This window comes from Lepidochelys olivacea (genome assembly GCF_965140295.1).
Source record: "Lepidochelys olivacea isolate rLepOli2 genome assembly, chromosome: 8".
In the NCBI taxonomy this organism is placed as follows: domain Eukaryota; kingdom Metazoa; phylum Chordata; order Testudines; family Cheloniidae; genus Lepidochelys; species Lepidochelys olivacea.
The window spans coordinates 49197670-49218621 of record NC_140418.1 but is presented as its reverse complement, the minus strand read 5'-3'; the positions used below and the strand labels follow the sequence as shown (position 1 = coordinate 49218621).

Here is a 20952-nt window from a genome sequence, read left to right as displayed (position 1 = left end):
AGATGCCACCAGCAGAAGGGTGATTGTCTTTTTTGGTGATTCGGGTTCTGTAGTTTCCACATCAGAGTCCTGCTCTTTTAAGACTTCTGAAAACACACTCCGTACCTCGTCCCACTCAGATTTTGGAAGGCACTTCAGATTCTTAAATCTGAGTTGAGTGCTGTAGCTATCTTTATAACTTTCACATTGGTACCTTCTTTGCATTGTGTCAAATCTGCATGAAAGCGTTCTTAAAACAACCAACCATATGTGACGGGTCATCATCCGAGACTGCCATAACATGAAATATATGGCAGAATGCGGGTAAAACAGCACAGGGGATGTAAAATTCTCCCCCAAGGAGTTCAGCTACAAATTTAATTAACATGTTATTTTTTTAAACGAACCTCATAAGCATGGAAGCCTGTCCTCTGGAATTGTGACTGAAGCATGAAGGGGCAAGTGCATGTTTAGCATACCTGGCACATAAATACCTTGCAATGCTGGCTACAAAAGTGCCATGAAATGCCTGTTCTCACTTTCTGGTGACACTGTAAATAAGAAGCGGGCAGCATTATCTCCTGCAAATGTAAACGAACTTGTTTGTCTGAGCGATTGGCTGAACAAGAAGTAGGACGGAGTGGACTTGTAGCCTTTGAAATTTTACACTGTTTTGTTTTTGAGTGCGGTTATGCAGGGCTGGCCCACAACATTTTGGCACCTGAGGCGGGGAGCTCAAATGACGCCCCCATACCCCCTAGCTTGGGCCAAAACTTTGAAATGTCTCAATTCTGCCTTCTTCCTGTTCTACTCCTCTCATAGTACTGCTCTGCTACCTACCCCAATAAAGGAGAACTAACAACTTAAAATGCCTTCTTCAAAAATTTTAAGTAACACTTATCTTTCAAAACACCTGAACAGCAAATGTAACTTTTCTTGTCTGCAGAGTAAACACTGGCATTTTTATCTGTTTGAATAATCTAATTGGTGCTTTCCGTGCCTTCTTAGTTGCAAAGATCTGAACTGCTTCCTGAAGGTCCACAGTCTGGGCCAGCTCATGCTCTATTGAGATGGTTGTAAGGCCGACCAGCCTCTCCTGTGTCATTGTGGAGCGTAGATGTGTTTTTATTAACTTCAGCTTGGAGAAGTTGCGTTCTCCACCGGCAACTGTTACCAGAAGTGTTAGAAGTATGCACAGAGCAACAAAAGCATTTGGAAAGAGGGTGGTCATCTTATTTGTGCACATATATTCCAGAACAGCCTTTGGAGTTGATCCTGCTGAAAAGTATCTTGAAAGGGCTTTCAGTTCATCACCTAAATAACTCGCATCAATATCACGCATGTCATCATGTGTCAACACTGTCTCTAGTGCCCTGCTTTGCTGGTGTAGGTCTTCTTCAGGTATAGTAAGGAGTTTGGGAATATCATACAACATCCCAAATATACTGCTGTGTTCCTTGAGCTGCATGAAACATTCTTCAACTGACTGTATTGCACAATCTAGCACCTGGTTAAAGAAATCAACTTTGAATTGTTGTTTGGGGTCTCTTATGGGATTATCCCGTGTCTCAATCAAAATGTCGTCATCTTCGGTGATTCTTGTATTCTTGAATGGGTGGGAAAATAGCTTCAATGTGAAGTTCCTCTGCCAACTTCTGTGCTCTCTTCAGAACGTTTTGAAATCCCTCATCTTACCGGTAAGACTGTAGGTATGACTTTGCTTTGTCCCGTTGTTCCATTGCTCCAGATATATCAAGGTCAACACCTTGGAGTCTCTTGCTTACAACATTTATTTCAAACAGTATGTCATGCCACAACACTAAGCCAAACAGAAATTTGAAGTTATGTATGTTACTGGTGATTCCATTTCCCTCTGCCACTGTTCTCTCATGAACAGTTCCTGCAATAGCATTATTCTCCATATTGGCAACTATGGCATCATTTATCTTCCCAATTTGGTGTTTGATAGGCTTTATCGCCTTCCACTCGACTTTCCCATCGTGTGGCACTCAGTCGTTTCAGTGTCAGAGAGGATGTTCCCAGAAGTTGCTTCAAAATTTGCCATCTATGAGTTGATACAGAGAAAAATACATAGATGCTTTGAATTACATTAAAATATTCAGCAGCCTCACTAGAAGCTGATGCTGCATCACTGATCACCAAGTTCAATGAATGGGAACTGCAAGGGACAAAAAAAGCTTGGCGGTTTAGCTCTCGGATCCGTGTCTTCACTCCTCTGTTCCTTCCTCTCATGTTGGCACAATTATTGTAGCCCTGACCTCTCATGTCAGCTATCGCAATTCCCGTATCTTCCAGCCTTTTAAGGAGCACATTTGTCATACCAGCTCCTGTAGTATCATCAATGTCAATAAATTCTAGAAAATTCTCTCTGACAGTCACCATTGCAGGAATATTTTCCCCAAGTTCTATTGTTGTTACAAAACGCACTATTGAAGTCATTTGTTCCGTATGGCTGATGTCAGATGTGCAGTCCAAAATAACAGAGTAATGTCTTGCTGACTTCAGACCTGGCACAATCTTCTGCTTGACTTTTGTTGCCAGTAACTGTATGATCTCATTTTGAATTGTTTTTTCAAGGTAGTGGTGTGTGTACATTTCTTGGGTGGTGACTCTTCTTAGATACTAGGTTTTGGCTGGCAAGCATTCTCACAATGACAATGAGCCTTTTCAGAACCTTTTGCCAGTAAAGAAACTCTGATGCAATCATCTATGGTGGCCTTTAACCTTAGTCTCATCTCAAGCTCTTTCCACCTATGGAATGCTCTCTGGTGATTTGCTGCTTTCTCATGACATGCCAGATTTCTAGCCAGAGTTTTCCAGTCCTTTCTTCCTGTAGAACCTAATGTGGCTGGAACATCAGACTGGAAGAGTTTGCAACAAAAACAGTATGCAGCTTTCTGGGGTTGAGTACATAAGCTATGGCTTTTCCACTTTGTCACCATTAGGTATTTCACGCCAGTAATATGTTGGATGGCAACTTCTGTTTTCATTGTCTTTGGGAAACATGAAGTTTTTCACTTGCTGTGCCCATGCAGTTTAAGGAAGTCCCTCAGGCTACAAGTGGGTCCACAGTCCTGGATCATCTAGACTTAAGGAACAAAACTCAGCAGCAGCTGTTTCTTGTGCCTCCACCACACTCTTCTCTGATCTACACTTTTCTTCAGGAACTTGCACGGTTATATCCATTTGAGATGGAGATATGGATGGATGTTGCAGTAGCTGCCAGGTCACCTGCACTCTGACTAACTGGAAGATCAGGCATCTCCTCACCACTCACATCGTCACTGAGGCCGGAAGGCTCACCGTGAACATTTGTGTCTATGTATCTCAGGAGAGCTCCTTCCTGATTAGATAGAAAAACTTCCTTTGCTTTCTTTCTTTTTCTGAATGCTGCCCCAGAGGGGCGTTTTCGTCTTTCACTCATGACTGCTGTTCTGTGCCAGCTACAGTGGCTCTCAACACTCAATTGAAGGGGACAAATAAGCAGGCTGATAGCAGGGCCTGAGTGAGGGAAGATATCAGCGTCTTAAGGGGCGAACTGGCTCCTACTACTTCAGTTGACTGTCTGTTCTCCTCAAGTGGGTTCAGGGAAGCAGCAGGAAACAGGAAGCATCCTGAGAAGCTGGTGTTAATCAGTCCAGGCTCCTGGGGGTGCTAGAGAGGTACATCAGAGGCGGCTCCTCCTCCTCTCTCTCCCTGCAGCTTTCTGTTATTCCCTCTCACCTTCTCTCCTGCCTGCCTGTTATGTCTCTTGTGCCCTCCTTCCTCCAGCACAGCACTCCACCCTCTCTGTGCATCTAGAGCAGACAGAATACATATGCACCACAAGCAGACAATTTTTTACACTCTGGGTCCCAGTGGCACCCCCACACACAGTTGGCACCTGAGATGGCCACCTCAGTTTGCCTCATGGTAAGGCCAGCCCTGCAGTTATGTAACAAAAACATCTACATTTGTAAGTTGCACTTTCAGGACAAAGATCGCTATGGTACTTGTACCAGGTGAACTGAAAAATAATATTTCTTCTGTTTATCATTTTTACAGTGCAAATATTTGTAATCAAAATATACACTTTGATTTCAATTACAACACAGAATACAAGTTATATATGAAATGTAGAAAAACATCCAAATTATTGAATAAATTTCAGTTGGTAGTCTCTTGTTTAACAGTGCAATTAAAACTGAGATTAATCGACAGCCCTACTCAAAATACTAAATTCCTCCAAGGAGCTTGTACATGTGTATACTAAAATGTTTAAGACACAGACACTAAGAAATAAGCCAAATGGAATTTTTCAGAAAAATTTATGACTTTGTTTTAGTAGAACTAGGTCATATCCTAAGTCTTCAAGCCCATTTATTCCTTGATATTGTTGGTTGTGTCTCACCTTCGTATGCAAGGTATCTCAAAATAAATTTTACAATTCAAGATAGAATTACTATTAAAATTAGTGTTTCCCAGCTCCAGGACCAAAGTTATTTGCCCACCCTGTGGTAATGAAAGGATTAAGAATATTTTACCCCATATCAGAAAATCAACTTCCACTGAAGGAGGAGAATTTTGTAAAGCTATACAATGCCAGGGTGAATACAAACCAATGATTTAAAAAAAAAATTGGACTTCTTTTATTTAAATTGGATTTTTTGGATAAAATGTTTTTTGAGGAAAACACCTATCTAAAGACTACATTATAGCTCCAAATGTATCCCATCATGGAATAGGGATTATAAATTCTATAGTGTGAGACAATATATTCATGTAATGTGTAAGAAAAGTTTTGTAAATGAGTTCCAATAGTTCATGGATTAGGGAACAAATTTTATGAGGTTCCAGGGGCTTCTTTATAGCTTATTTAGGTTAATACTTCTATCTACCCAATGGGACTCAGTGCTCAGTCCAGAAGATACCATCAGAGATCCTTAGTTTTGCAGTTCTCAAACTGTGGATTTGTGACTCCAGAGATAACAGCAAAAATGTTTTAAAATAAATAAGTGATCTGGGGAAGATTAGATCTGGACAATGAGAAGAAGTCTGGAGATAAATGTGAGAGGGGAGCGACAGGCTGTAGAAACAAAAGTGAAACTGTTTGAGCAACATATTCCAGAAGTCTTGAGGTCTTTCTGAGGGTAGCCTTCATTGATTTGAGATCTACCATACCACTCTCTAAATAGAAGGGGAAACCTATCATAGCAGCAGGCCATGAAAGAGACCCAGTTCGGGAATATTTTAATGAAGTTCCTCTACCTGTGGGTAAGACAGGCATGCATGCAAAAAGCAAAACAGTGCAACAAAGAAATGCAAGGCCTGGTTGCCCGAATGAAACATCATGAGAAGTGTTCCCTCTCAGGAGGAAGTTGCGTTGAAGATGATGAAAGGAACATGTCTGAACATGCAGAATCTTCAGGTTGGTAAACTTTTTTATTTCATACTTCTTTCTTAAGGACTGCCTGTCTTCCTTTTGGACTATTCTTGAATTCTCATGTTTGAGCAAAAAAATATAGTTGTTACTCTATGGTACTACCATTTTAGATGGAGTTGTGATCAAAAATAAATAGCTGAAATTGGTAGATCTTCCTTTTACAATTTCATCTTTAACAGTAGTACTGAGTGTCAGTCAATACAATGAGTAATACTAAATGAGCAGTATGGTGGTAATAATGAAATAACTGCATTGACTTATTTTGTTTAGGAGAATCCATCCTCAACATACAGGATTCTGAAGACTATCCACCTTCAAGATCACCATCGTTTTCTATAGTTTCAGAATTATCTGCCAATGATAGTATTTCAGTCACATCATGTATATCACATAGCCACAGTACATCACCTGTAGCAAAAAAGAAAAGAAAAATCTCCATCATCCAGAAACAACCATAGAGAAGTATGTGATAAGAACCAGCAGATTACAAAAAGAGATGATTGATGGAAAAACTGCCCAGTTTGTTTATGCAACAAACTCTCCTTTCCGTATGATTGAGAACCCACACTTCATTAACATGGTTCAGTCATTAAGACCAGGATACAGTCCACCCAACAGAGCAGATGTCGCAGGCAAGTGGCTGGATAAAGTGTATGAAAAAGAAACTGAGCAGTGTGCAAAAGGTCTAGAGGGTGAAATTGTTAACCTGAGTCTTGATGGGTGGAGCAGTGTCCACAATGATCCTGTTGCATGTGCTTGTGTGACAACAGCAGGAGGGAATGTCTTCCTTACAGAAACAATTGATACATCAGGAAATGCACACACAGCAGAATACTAACAAGAAGTAGCAGTAAAAGCTTTAAGAATCTGAAGAAAATTTCAAATGTCTAGTACGCAGCTTGGTTACAGACAATGCTGCAAATGTATCCAAGATTAGAAGAAATTATTTAGAAGAGAGAGTCCCAAGCTAATAACATACGGTTGCAGTGCTCATTTGATGCACCTCCAATGTTCCAGAAATAAAGGCTAATGTTGTTGAAATTGCAAAATACTTCCGTAACCACCACTTTGCAGCAGCTGCTCTGAAAAAAGTGAGAGGAACCAAGCTAACTCTCCCACAAAAAGTGAGATGGAACTCAGTAGTGGACTGTTTTGACCTCTATATCAAGAACTGGCCTAATCTGATGACACTTTGGGAACAAAATTGTGAACAAATAGATGGCACTGTCACAGCCAAAGTTCTCAACATTGGAGACATTGTTGACATTAAGACAAATGTTGAACGCATGCTGAGTACCCTGAAACCTATTTCTGTAGCCTTGAACAAAATGCTGGGAAATAGCTGTTTTATTGCTGACGCTGTTGAAATTTGGAAGAAACCGAGTGAGATCTCCAAAAGAGAAATATGCAATAATAGAGTTAAATTACAAGCATTAAAAAAATGAATGGGACAAGCACTATCTCTAGCTCATTTTCTTGCAAATGTTCTCAATACTCGGTACCACGGTCAAACCTTAACTGCTGAAGAAGAGGAATTGACTATGACATGGACATCCAGCAATCATCCCTCTATAATGCCAACTATAATAAACTTCAGAGCTAAGGGTGAACCATTCAAGCAATATGTGTTTGCTGATGATGTTTTAAAGAAAGTCACACCAGTGAACTGGTGGAAGTCACTTAAGCTCTTGGATTCAGAGACTGTTGAAGTGATAATCTCACTTTTAACAGCAGTAGCTTCTTCTGCCAGTGTAGAAAGAATATATTCTTCCTTTGGACTAATTCATTCCAAACTGAGAAATCGTTTGGGACTTGAAAAAGCAAGAAAGGTTGTTTTTCTTTTCCAGATTATGAACAAACAGGAAAATGAAGGTGAAGACGAATGAGTTAGCTGCAGAAGACAATACTTTAAGTTTCTCATGTTGACCTGGCTGACATAGTCAATTTAATTTGTGGGCTTTTTTAAATATTTCATTTAAAATTGTTTTTAACTAAAATAGTTAACAAAAACAAACCTGATTTTAAAGAACTTGAATGTTTAATTAAATGCAAAAATTCATATGCTTGTTTTGTTACACCTTTGTTAAAATATTGTATGTTTGCTGTTGAAGAAACAAATCCAGAATACATAACTTTGTTGTTTTAGTTCAATAAAACAATTTAAAAATCTGTCTGGTGATGTTCTCCTCCTAATACAGCATGGCAAGAAAATCCTCCAAATATTAATGATTAACCTGTTGAATTGGAGATAGTTCACCTCCCAATGACTTCATAAATATCTGCTTCAATTACCTTTGGTATATGAAATAACCAATCATTTTCTGATATAGCTGTAAAACGAATCTGAAAAATTTTCAGAATATATCACTTTAAAATATGTAGTATGTACCTTATAACAATGAAACCTATATCTATCTTTGAGTTGTGAAGAATATGTATTAAGGTTATAACAAACAAGAAAAATGCACTTTTATGTAGAAATCCATGATTAAATTGAGTCTTCCTGACTAGTGATTTAAATCAATTTGATTTAAATCAAATCCACCATGAATTTAAGTATTAAAAGTGTTTTCTTGCAAATTACCGCTGTGGCACTATGCCCTCATATTCTTCATAGAAATATTGTTATATGATATGATTATGGCATAACTATGATGCATTTTATGCAAGGTAGGGAATGTGAGATATCATTGGAAAGGGTTATAATGTAACCTATTGAATATGATTATCCTATTTATATGCATGTGTCATTTTTGTATCTGAAGTCAGGAATATTGTGTATGCATCTATTACAAATGTGTTTACACCTGAGGAATGCCCACTGGACAGAATGCAATCAATCTAGATGGCCAGTTGGGAAGGGACATTAGGGAAAACTATAGGTCTCTGAAATGCTAACCTCCCACCAGGAAGCCTTACGCTGCAAACAGTCTCTGAGTTATATGAGAGAGACTCTGAGTTATATGAGGCTACAGGGACATGTGACCAAGTCACCTGGTATTGGACTTTATGATAATACTAGTGTTTTTCCACTGACAGGAGGTGGTGGGGGCTTGGGGGAATCAAACTGGGAGACAAACAATTCCTGCCATATGCAAAGATATTTAAGGTAGGGGAGTGACATCTTTTGCCAAATCCAGAAAGGCAATTAGGTTGGAAATTCCCTTTACATTTAAAGTTTCTCTTGGGTTCCCTGGCCTATTGCTGTGACCACTTCATTCCCCTCTTTGAATCCCTTCACTTGTTCTTCTGCACGATATAAAATGTAAAATTCTTGCCCTAGCCTTCAAGGTCCTCTACGCCCTCAACTTGTCTGCCCTTGTCCTTATTATGTTGATGCGCAGCATCATACTTGGGGGGGGGGGGGCAGAAGGACGGGGGGAGAGGAAGTCGTGGCATTCTTCTATACTTCACCAACAAACCAAGTTTTGATTACTTGGGGAGACTCCATTCTCAGTAGACTGTGCAATGTGCTAAATACAGTGTTGTTCTGCTAGGATCCATTGGACTCCTCCAGCTTGGCTCCGGTGCCAAGATAGGGATATGGGTTCCGTATATGGCCCCACTACAGTTAGGGAATCCCATTGCAGCAAAGCCATCCACTATGACCTGCACATTTCCCAGGGTCACTACCCTTGATATCAGCAGATCTTTGATTGCGTGGGCTACTTGCATCACAGCAGCCCCCACAGTAGTTTGCCCACTCCAAATTGATTCCCAACTGACAGGTAGCTGTCTGGCGTTGCAAGCTTCCACAGGGCTATCGCCACTCGCTTCTCAACTGTGAGGGCTGCTCTCATCTTGGTATTCATGCGCTTCAGGGCAGGGGAAAGCAAGTCACAAAGTTCCATGAAAGTGCCCTTACGCATGCGAAAGTTTCGCAGCCACTGGCAATCGTCCCAGACCTGCAACACTATGCGGTCCCACCAGTCTGTGCTTGTTTCCTGAGCCCAGAATCGGCATTCCACAGCATGAACCTGCCCCATTAGCACCATGATGCATGCACTGGCAGGGCCCATGCTTTCAGAGAAATCTGTGTCCATGTCCTGATCACTCACGTAACTGCGCTGACGTCGCCTCCTCGCCCGGTATCGCTCTGCCAGGTTCTGGTGCTGCATATACTGCTAGATAATGCGTGTGGTGTTTAATGCCTAATTGCCAAAGTGAGCTGAGCGGCCTCCATGCTTGCTTTGGTATGGCGTCCGCACAGAAAAAAGGTGCGGAACGATTGTCTGCCATTGCTCTGATGGAGGGAGGGGCGACTGATGACAGGGATTACAGGGTTGGCTTCAGGGAGCTAAAAATCAACAAAGGGGGTGTCTTTGTATCAAAGAGTATTTCAGGCAGGACTTCACGGAGGGCTCCAATAAGAAATGGTGCACCTAAGTTATTGTTCTTATTAGAACAAGGAGATTAGCCTGGCCTCTGACTGACACATGGCTGGATTTACCTCGCTGCACCTTCTCTGTGAGTGACTGCAGTGTGACCTAGAGGAATGAGTCCCCTAGACAGGGGAGGGGGGGAAAGCAAATGAGTACAAAACAAATCTGGTCTATTTTTTGTTTTGATCCACTCCATCTATCTTTTACATCTTTGGCTGGTAGCAGACGGTGCAGAAGGACTGCATGCCATCCACATCTCATGGCTGCTCGGCAGAAGATGGTGCAATACGACTGCTAGCAATCCATATCGTCTGCCTGCTCACCATAAGACGGTTCAATAGGACTGACTGCAGGACTAAAGAGAATGACCTGGTCAAGTCACTCCAAGTTTAGTCCCTGCGCCCATGTCTGCCCAGGCGCTCCCAGCCGACGTGGCCAGGAGCACCTTGGACATGACGATGATGGCTACCAGTCGTATTGCACCGTCTGCTGCCAAAAAGCAATGGGTTGCTGCTACTGTGTAGCAATGCAGTACCGCGTCTGCCAGCACCCGGGAGACATACGGTGACGGTTACCTGAGCAGGCTCCATGCTTGCCGTGATATGGCGTCTGCATGGGTAACTCAGGAAAAAAGGCACGAAACAATTGTCTGCCCTTGCTTTCACGGAGGGGGGGAGGGAACGGGGGCCTGACGATACGTATCCAGAACCACCGGCGACAATGTTTTAGCCCCATCAGGCATTGGGTTCTCAACCCAGAATTCCAATGGGCAGCGGAGACTGCGGGAACTGTGGGATAGCTACCTACAGTGCAACACTCGCCTCAGTACTGTGGAAGCACTCCGCCGAGTTAATGCGCTTAGAGCATTTTCTGTGGGGACACACACACTCGAATATATAAAACTGATTTCTAAAAAAAACTACTTCTATAAATTCGACCTAATTCCGTAGTGTAGACATACCCTTAACAATATAAAGCCTAATGATAACACTTTATATTTCATAGACTGATTCATAAAGACAGGAAACTTGAAGCAAAAATACTATAGGGGAGGAGAGGAACAAGGGGCAGAACTACAGGTGACCATAAATGCAAGTAAATTTTCCCACCCTGTAAGGCTGAAAGCAAAAATAAGGAACTAATAGTGATGGTAAGTAAAAGTTGGGTAACAAAATGAAAAACATACTGTACCCTTGATCTTTATGCAAGCCTCTTATTGACATCATTGAAGGCTTCAGTGCAGACATGGGTTGTATGTGGCCCACACCTTAGCACATGAACCAAAATTTAAAGTTGAATTCAGCCCTCTAAACAAAATGAGGCTCAGTATTCCACCATATCTCTATGAAAATTACAGTTAAATACTTCCATCAGTTCTTCAGATTTAGCTTCACCTTTTAGAAACACTATTCAGACCGTTCTGTGCTAACAAGTCAGTCAGTATTCCAGGCCCAATCAAGTTCAAACTGCACATTTACCTCATACCAGTATCATTTGATGTTTAATTATGTCAGATGTACCATACAATCCAAATGTGCCGCACAAACAATGTTGGCCCCAGTCCTGCAGAGATTTATACATGTGCTTAACTTTTGAAGACTACTCACAATGTATCACGGTGAGTACATGTACACGGGAAGCCTGCAGAATTGGGGCATTAACCTTAAAATCACCAATTCCAAAACTTCAATATGTGCAGATGTCTTTAAAAAGGCAAAAAGTTATATTTTGAAAATCCGGTTTCAGAGTAACAGCCATGTTAGTCTGTATTCGCAAAAAGAAGAGGAGTACTTGTGGCACCTTAGAGACTAACCAATTTATTTGAGCATAAGCTTTTGTGAGCTACAGCTCACTTCATCGGATGCTTACGCTCAAATAAATTGGTTAGTCTCTAAGGTGCCACAAGTACTCATTTTCTTTTTGAAAATCCATTTGTACACGGCCGCTTTGTTACACTTTGTTGATGGCTTTACATACAGGATAAAGTGAATTTTAAGTCCCCAAAACATGCAAGCACGTTGACATACAGAACTTGGGAGTTTCCTTAAGTCAAGTGAACACTTCAGTGTGGTAACATGGGTTTGCGGAGAACAGAATTTGTTGCTTTCTATCCTAACAGGCAGGAAGTTTGTGAAAGAGGTAGGGGGTGCAGCTGCTCTTTACCAAAGTGGGATTTGGCATCATGTTATCAATATCAACATGAAGCTGGCTAAAGCTTGAAAATGAAAACATGAGAAATGTTTCTACACAGGCTTCTTTTAAACAGAAGTTTTTTTTTCTCGTTGTTGGTTTTATTTTTTTAAAGCGGCTGGTACTTTATAGCTCAAAACAGAAAAACATTCAAAATCCCTTGCTAAGAAAAATTATGAGATGTAATTAACATACAACAAAATCAAATGCAAACAGCCCAGCCCTGAACCCTTGACAGTGAGATTAAAGTAATTGCCACACTTTAGAAACACACAGTAGAGCAGACGTGCAAAGTCTCACTCCTTCAGAGAGCGACTCCCTCATTTGGGATTACGTTTTAAGGAGTTTTTAAAGTGTCTCCATGTGCATGAAGGGTTTTGCTGTGTGTATCAATTAAGTGTTTGTGCTCCTCAGACACACAGACAGATGCAGACTGCTGCTTTGCTAGTTTTAGACTTGGGAAGTGACTTCGCTTTTCCTATGAGGAGAAGAGAGGAACTCTTCCACCGAATCCCCCCTTCCCAGCTCAAGAGGCGAGCAACTTTACCATTACACGCCAGCTTCGTAACACATACACACACACCCCCGCAAAGCTGCACTAACCCAAGGACCGCTGGAGTGCAGGGAAGCACACACACACGAAATACCTGGACACGGAGCAGGACGACACAGCAACTCCCGCACCAAAACACACACACACACCTCGCGTCTCCTCCTCCTCCTCCTCCTTTCGGGGCAGGGGAGGCGCAGCCGGCGACTCTGAGAGGACCGGGGGGGGGGGGGGCAAACACCGAGGCAGCAGCAATGTCGGCAGGTCACAGCTAGTGCCGCCCCCTGGCAGGAGAAGCCACCCGAGGTCACGAGGACCTGTCACAGGCTCAGGCCGCCCACCCAGGGCAGGGCAAAGCGAGACTAAACACTCGCGGACCTGAAAGAAAGCAGCTCCCTCCCCTTTCCGGGCACCAGCGGACCCAAAAGAGAACCGCTCGCGCCCCCCCCCCCGCCCGGTGAAGAGGGGCGAGGTACCGCCTCCTCCCGTCCGCACACAGGGGGCAGCCCAGGCACAGCGCAGGAGCGGGACCTCGAGACGTTGTTCCCCTTCCCCTCGCTCACCAGACGCAGAACTCTGCGTGCTCCAGCCCGGCCCGTTCCGGCTTCACTCCAACACCGGCGCTCCGAGAAGTGGAGGGGAGGAGCGGGGGGAGGGCCGGGAGTCGCGCAGCCGCGCTGAGGTTCGAGAGGACGGCGAACATTCCAACAGCGGAGCGCGCGCGCGGGTCCAAGAGACGCAGGCCAAGCGGCCGTCGAGGGCGGTCTTTGGAAAAGGCGGTGTGAGGGCGCCCCCAGCGGCTATTGTTGCCTCCTGCTCGTTGGTGCGCGCGCGGCGATCTACGGCCTTCTGACTGAGGGGCCTGCCGCGCGTGCCCCGTCAGTCATTGGCGGTTCAGGGCAGCCGCGTGCCCTGCTGCGCGGACTGCTCGCGCGTACGAAGGGGGCGCTGTGGGTTGCTCATCAGGGAGAGCCGCTGAAGCCCCGGATTTTCCAGGGTGGCGGTTAGGCACCTAAAATAATTGGTCTGAGCTGAGCTTTGCAAGGGGGGTAGCCGCACGTCTCCTGAGGAGCGGCTCTGCCAGCTCAGCCCCTTGCCCCCAGGCGCCTGGGGGTGGCTAGCTAGCTGCCTTAGTGTGGCTAATTATGTTGGTGCCTAGCTTCAGGAAATTGAAAACGTTGCCGTTTGTGGCTGCTTGCTGACACGCGTTGCTGCGTGGCAGGAGTAACTACCAACCACAGAGGTCAGAAAATCCAGAGTCAGCCCCTCTCCTCCGAAAAAAACACCCCATTAAGTGAGATTGGCGTGCAAGTCATGAGGCTCTTTGAAACAAGTCTGGTGTGGTTTTCTGTCTGTCACCCGATATTTAATATGTGCCACGGCTGAGCTCTGGCACTTCTAGACTTGGCAGTTTATAGCCCTAGCATCTCTGGAGTTGCTGCATCAGTTATGAATGAAAAAAAGTGTTTTAGCCCTGGCACCTCTCATTACAAATTAAGCATTGCTGTCAGCTGATTTGCAAACTCCCGATGCAAGTCCTCAGGGTGGGTGTCAATCACAGTACTTCCAGCTCTTGCAAATTAAAGTGCTTCCTGCTACAGCTGCTGTGAAAATAATGAGAACACTTGCTTTCATGCAATTATGGTGCAGGTGTCTGTAAGTCTCATAACCTTCCTTTCTAGCCCTGGCAGCCACCTGTTCCCATAGCTGCCAAAGCTTGTGCAGCTCCACCTGTAACATTTCTGACAAGTGAGAAAGTCATTAATGTATGTATCCTAATCCTATATAGTTTCCCATTATTACTTGCTGTGGGGGACAGGGATCCATGGCAGGGACATTGGAGAATGTCAAATATGGAGAGGCATAAAACCTTCACTTCTTTCCAAAAAAGTCAATTGCTACTGATTATCCCATTCTCCCATGCCCCAAGTAAATTAGTGCCTTTCTACTTTTGTGCTTGACCTTCAACTGCCTCTGGGCCTGCTGGATCAAGTACATAATGGCTCAACATAGGGGGGGATTATATTGCCCTATAATTCCAGCAGATGATACCAATTTGTTTCTGATTATTGACCCATCAACAGTTATATATCCATTTATGTAACTGGAGAGTGTTCTGTTGGTTTCCTTTCTCTATTTCTTTCACTCTTATTCTCCTTTTATGCTGAAACAAGCTATAAAAAATAAATTGTAATTAAAATTAAATATACATATTATAGAGCTTGTCAGGGCTGCTTCTGCCTCAAAGACAGATCAAGGGTGGTTGCCTAGAACAGCAATGTGTTAAGAAGCTAAGGTGACCAGATAAGAGGTGAGGGGTAATAAGAGTCTATATAAGAAAAAGACCCAAAAATCAGCACTGTCCCTTTAAAATCAGGACATCTGATCACCCTATAAGAAGCATCACTCCAGAATGCTTAATAATGACTATTTATTGTGTGAATGACTGTGGGCTGGATGGGGCAGATTTTTCCAATTAACATAAGGCAGCAAATTTGTAGAGGTGGCACATGATTTATATAATTAGGTAGGATTTAGAAAAGATGGTGCAGGGATATCTTATTTATGCAATGTTCTACACTAGTTTCTCTCCACAGAAGCTAGTTCTACACTGATTTTCCATGCAAGGAACCTGGGTATACTGATGGGGATCTTGGACAGGGGATTAGCAACTATGGCAATCCTATGGCCAAAATTCTATGCTTTTGGATAGTTCAACAGGTCTAGACAACCCTAATAAACATACAAGAGACTGCCAGTATGTTCTGGGGGTGGAAATTTTAAGGGAAAAAGCTAGTGCAGACAAGACCTTAGGAGTTACTGTAACAATAATAGATACAGCATTTACACATGGAAATGTGATTTTTTTCAAGATCCTGATGTTGTTTAAACTTATTTAGTGTGACTAGAAAAAATTGACACATCCAAACATTCCATTCAGATGAATGATTATTCATATACTGTAAGAAAAGGACAGCAAGTTTTGAATATACAGTCATAGACCCAGGTTCTATAGTGAGGAAGGGCTGCTTTGCACTGCACTGGCATCATAAATTGGCACTAAAGCTGGCCGTTCATAGGGAAAAGGTCATGGCCAGAGGAAAGGAAGTATGACTGATACCTCTCTCAAACGATGCTGATTACCAGCTGTCTTTTTGACCTATGGTGGCTATTTTCAGTTGGCATAAGTTAGAGCAGTCTTCAGGCTGTTCCAACCTGGCCTGTGGTTAGACACAGACATGTGGCAATATCAGGAGAGTACAAAGTTAAATTTCATGTCCTGTTTGCATATCCCTGATTTGCACAGCATCCAGGATCTGGCACTTAGAGTACATTGAGTTCCCTTTTAATGATTTGGTTTATTGAGGTGCTTGCTACAGCCTTTTGTAGGATTATTTATTTAATAATCTTGTTTGATCTTTACATTTTAATATAATTGCAACCTTCATATTGGCTTCACTAAGAAGAAACAGATATTTTCCCTACCGTTGCAAAGACTACAGAAATATAGCAGAATATTTATTTTATCATCTATAAAACTTCTGAGATTTTCCTTTTGGTGTTTTAATGCATGTAATCAATAGTTAATGACAGTAATCATTCACTGATAATGGTGCCAAAGAATACTGTCAATTGCTATTAAATTAAATTGCAATTCATATAATCAATTATAAATTAAATTTATTCATAATCATCTAATTTGTATTGCATAGCATCTATTAATGCAGTTGACTGTGGATTGGTTATTTTGTAATTCAAACACCATTCATTAACATTAATATGAAATACATATCACATTTTAATATCATTTATTCTCTATTAGTTATTTTGTAGTGCATACCAATAGCGAAGGATATGATTAAATAATAGTTAATTTGCAATGAAAATACAGTAACACATGCCTTAAATTCCTTGTTGTTATTTTGTAGTGCACCTCAGTTTACCTTTCTAATGCAATAGCCATACTTAGCTTTGTGTGTTCAATTTATTTTGTCTTTAAAATGCTACTATCTTTTTCTGAAAATACTTTTTTTCTAATTAAAGTGTAGCAGTGCTTCCCAGCCATTGGTATTCATCACTAGAGCTGATGCATTAGTGTGTAGGGCCCAATCCAAAATCCAATTAAGTCAATGGAAAGACTGGTTTCAGAGTAACAGCCGTGTTAGTCTGTATTCGCAAAAAGAAAAGGAGTACTTGTGGCACCTTAGAGACTAACCAATTTATTAGAGCATAAGCTTTCGTGAGCTACAGCTCACTTCCTCAGAAAGACTCTCATTTAGGTCAAGGATCTGGAGATTGATATTCTAGCCTTCACCTTCCTGCCTTCTTCATTAGCCTCTGTTTAGTCCCTCCCTGTGCACTTCCATATCCCGCATTTAAATTGTGTACTCTAATGGAGCAGCAATATAAGACCTGGATTTGGAGCAGTTGATGTTCCATTAGATAGTGTATATTTAAGGGCTGGTCCAGTGCCTGTTTAAATCAATAGGAGTCTTTAAATTGATATCAATGGGCATTGGACTAGGCCTTTTTTGGGAGACATCAGGGACTGTCTGGTACAGTCAAGATCTTGCAGGATCAGGCTTTTAATCTAGTAATGCGGTACAGTTTCTCAAAAAAAATTCAGCCAGAAAAGATGCTTCGGAATTTCCTGATCCACAGCACCTCCAGTAAAAGAAAAGGGATTTAATTAACTTTGTTATTTGGGGCTACTAATCATTTTTTTCTAAACAAAAGCCTTTACTGACTTTCCTGTGTTTCCTTTTGTTGTAATGGAGCCCACTTGGTTTGCAATTTTCTCTGAAAGCATTCACCAAGCTCTTCCGAAAATAAGGCAACAGGAGTCAGCCTACATCTTTCATGTTTGTAAGAGATCAACAGCATCATTTGTACATGGTCTCCACCGCCATTGAGAATAGATTTCCTGCGGTTACTTGCTTCTAAATTGCTTGACACAGCAGACCACAGTATCCCCCAATAGCCCAGGTGTTTCATAGATTTGTATGAAATATTTTTTCTACTTTTGGCATTCATCCCATTTGGATACCACTGTGGTCTTTATCTCATGTGTGGGCACAGAATTTTACATAATATAAGAAGGAGAGACTGTATGTTTCAATATTAAAACTGAATATATCCCAAACTATTAAGCATTGACATTCTCACCATATGACAGTGGAAAAATAATTTTTCCTAGCTATGGAAAGTCTCAAACTTAGACTATTACTTTCATGTCATAGTAAGATGTCTCTTCTTAATATATCCAGATCCTCAAGCAGATAACTTCATTGATAGTTCAAATAAGCTTATTGTGAGATAAAAAATCCAGTAACATCAGTGAGATGTGTTTCTAGAGGCTTTTTTTTTAATATAGAAAAGGACAACATTCCTAATTAAATTTCTTCTGTTATTCGTTGGAATTATTTGTATTCTTTGTTTTCCAAGTGAGCACTACAAATATCAGGTGACAAAAAGATAGACTATTCCACACTAAGGCAATTTTTCCAAAGTTTAATCAAATTAGATCCTTTTTTGTTTAAAATGTATCTACCAAAGCTACAATGCGAGTATCTTCCTATCAGAAAAGGACAGGTTTCAGAGTAACAGCCGTGTTAGTCTGTATTCTCAAAAAGAAAAGGAGTACTTGTGGCACCTTAGAGACTAACAAATGTATTTGAGCATAAGCTTTCGTGAGCTACAGCTCACTTCATCAGATGCATTCAGTGGAAAATACAGTGGGGAAATTTATATACATAAAGAACATGAAAGAATGGGTGTTACCATACACACTGTAATGAGAGTGATCAGGTAAGGTGAGCTATTACCAGCAGGAGAGTGCGGGGGGAGGGGGGAGCGGACCTTTTACAGTGATAATCAAGATGGGCCATTTCCAGCAGTTGACAAGAATGTCTGAGGAACAGTGGGGGTGGCAGGGTGGGGATAAACATGGGGAAATAGTTTTACTTTGTGTAATGACCCATCCACTCCCAGTCTCTATTCAAGCCTAAGTTAATTGTATCCAGTTTACAAATTAATTCCAATTCAGCAGTCTCTCCTTGGAGTCTGTTTTTGAAGTTTTTTTGTTGAAGTATTGCCACTTTTAGGTCTGTAATCGAGTGATTACACAGCATGAACCTGCCCCATTAGCACCATGATGCATGCATTGGCAGGGCCCATGCTTTCAGAGAAATCTGTGTCCATGTCCTGATCACTCACGTGACCGCGCTGACGTCGCCTCCTCACCCGGTATCGCTTTGCCAGGTTCTGGTGCTGCATATACTGCTAGATAATGCGTGTGGTGTTTAATGTGCTCCTAATTGCCAAAGTGAGCTGAGCAGCCTCCATGCTTGCCTTGGTATGGCGTCCACACAGAAAAAAGGCGCGGAACGATTGTCTGCCGTTGCTCTGACGGAGGGAGGGGCGACTGATGACACGGCTTACAGGGTTGGCTTCAGGGAGCTAAAATCAACAAAGGGGGTGTCTTTACATCAAGGAGTATTTCAGGCAGGACTTCACGGAGGGTTCCAATAAGAAATGGTACACCTAAGTTATCGTTCTTATTGGAACAAGGAGGTTAGCCTGGCCTCTGATTGATACATGGCTAGATTTACCTCGCTGCACCTTCTCTGTGAGTGACTGCAGTGTGACCTAGAGGAATGAGTCCCCTAGCCAGGGGAGGAGGCAAATGAGTACAAAACAAATCTGGTCTATTTCTTGTTTTGACCCACTCCATCTATCTTTTACATCTTTGGCTGGCAGCAGACGGTGCAGAAGGACTGCATGCCATCCACATCTCATGGCTGCTCAGCAGAAGATGGTACAGTACGACTGCTAGCCATCCTCATCTCTTGCCTGCCTGGCAGAAGATGGTACAATACGACTGCTAGCCATCCTCATCTCTTGCCTGCCTGGCAGAAGATGGTACAATACGACTACTAGCAATCCTCATCTCTTGCCTGCCTGGCAGAAGATGGTACAATACGACTACTAGCAATCCTCATCTCTTGCCTGCCTAGCAGAAGATGGTACATTACGGCTGCTAGCAGTCCGTATCGCCTGCCCGCTCACCATAAGACGGTTCAATAGGACTGACTGCAGGACTAAAGAGAATGACCTGGTCAAGTCACTCCAAATTTAGTCCCTGCGCCCATGTCTGCCCAGGCGCTCCCAGCCGACGTGGCCAGGAGCACCTCGGACACAACGAGGACGACTACCAGTCGTATTGCACCGTCTGCTGCCAGAAGGCAATGGGTTGCTGCTTCTGTGTAGCAAAGCCGTACCGCGTCTGCCAGCACCCAGGAGACATAGGGTGACGGTTACCTGAGCGGGCTCCATGCTTGCCGTGGTATGGCGTCTGCACAGGTAACTCAGGAAAAAAGGCGCGAAAGGATTGTCTGCCCTTGCTTTCACGGAGGGAGGGAGGGAACTGGGACCTGACGATACGTACCCAGAACCACCCGTGACAATATTTTAGCCCCATCAGAGTGCTCCATTGTGACTGCTCTGGACAGCACTCTCAGATGCCCGATTGTTTGCCGTTGCTCTGACGCCGGGAGGGGCGACTGAGGACACGGCTTACAGGGTTGGCTTCAGGGAGCTAAAATCAACAAAGGGGGTGTCTTTACATCAAGGAGTATTTCAGGCAGGACTTCACGGAGGGTTCCAATAAGAATTGGTGCACCTAAGTTATCGTTCTTATTGGAACAAGAAGGTTAGCCTGGCCTCTGATTGATACATGGCTAGATTTACCTCGCTGCACCTTCTCTGTGAGTGACTGCAGTGTGACCTAGAAGAATAAGTCCCCTAGACAGGGGAGGGGGGGAAGCAAATGAGTACAAAACAAATCTGGTCTATTCCTTGTTTTGATCCACTCCATCTATCTTTTACATCTTTGGCTGGCAGCAGACGGTGCAGAAGGACTGCATGCCATCCACATCTCATGGCTGCTCGGCAGAAGATGGTACAGTACGACTGCTAGCAGTCCGTATCGCCTGCCCGCTCACCATAAGACGGTTCAATAGGACTGACTGCAGGACTAAAGAGAATGACCTGGTCAAGTCACTCCAAATTTAGTCCCTGCGCCCATGTCTGCCCAGGCGCTCCCGGCCGACGTGGCCAGGAGCACCTCGGACATGACGATGACGGCTACCAGTCATACTGTACCGTCTGCTACCACAAGGCAAGGGGTTGCTGCTACTGTATAGCAAAGCCGTACCGCGTCTGCCAGCACCCAGGAGACATAGGGTGACGGTTACCTGAGCGGGCTCCATGCTTGTCATGGTATGGCGTCTGCATAGGTAACTCAGGAAAAAAGGCGCGAAAGGATTGTCTGCCCTTGCTTTCACGGAGGGAGGGAGGGAACGGGGGCCTGACGATATGTACCCAGAACCATCCGCGACAATGTTTTA

General features: G+C 43.1%; 1 protein-coding gene across 2 annotated transcripts in view; it reads right to left on the bottom strand.

Moving 5' to 3' along the window:
- Nucleotides 1-13246, bottom strand: part of RABGAP1L (RAB GTPase activating protein 1 like) — a 528106-nt gene extending 514860 nt beyond the window's left edge. The window contains exon 1 of one of the 2 annotated variants that reach the window (XM_084635917.1): nt 13108-13246. The gene's annotated coding sequence lies outside the window, so the exon portion shown is untranslated. Of the gene's footprint in view, nt 1-12641; nt 12659-13107 lie in introns of those variants that run through there. The other variant, XM_084635918.1, reaches the window with a different exon arrangement.
- Nucleotides 13247-20952: the final 7706 nt, after the last annotated feature.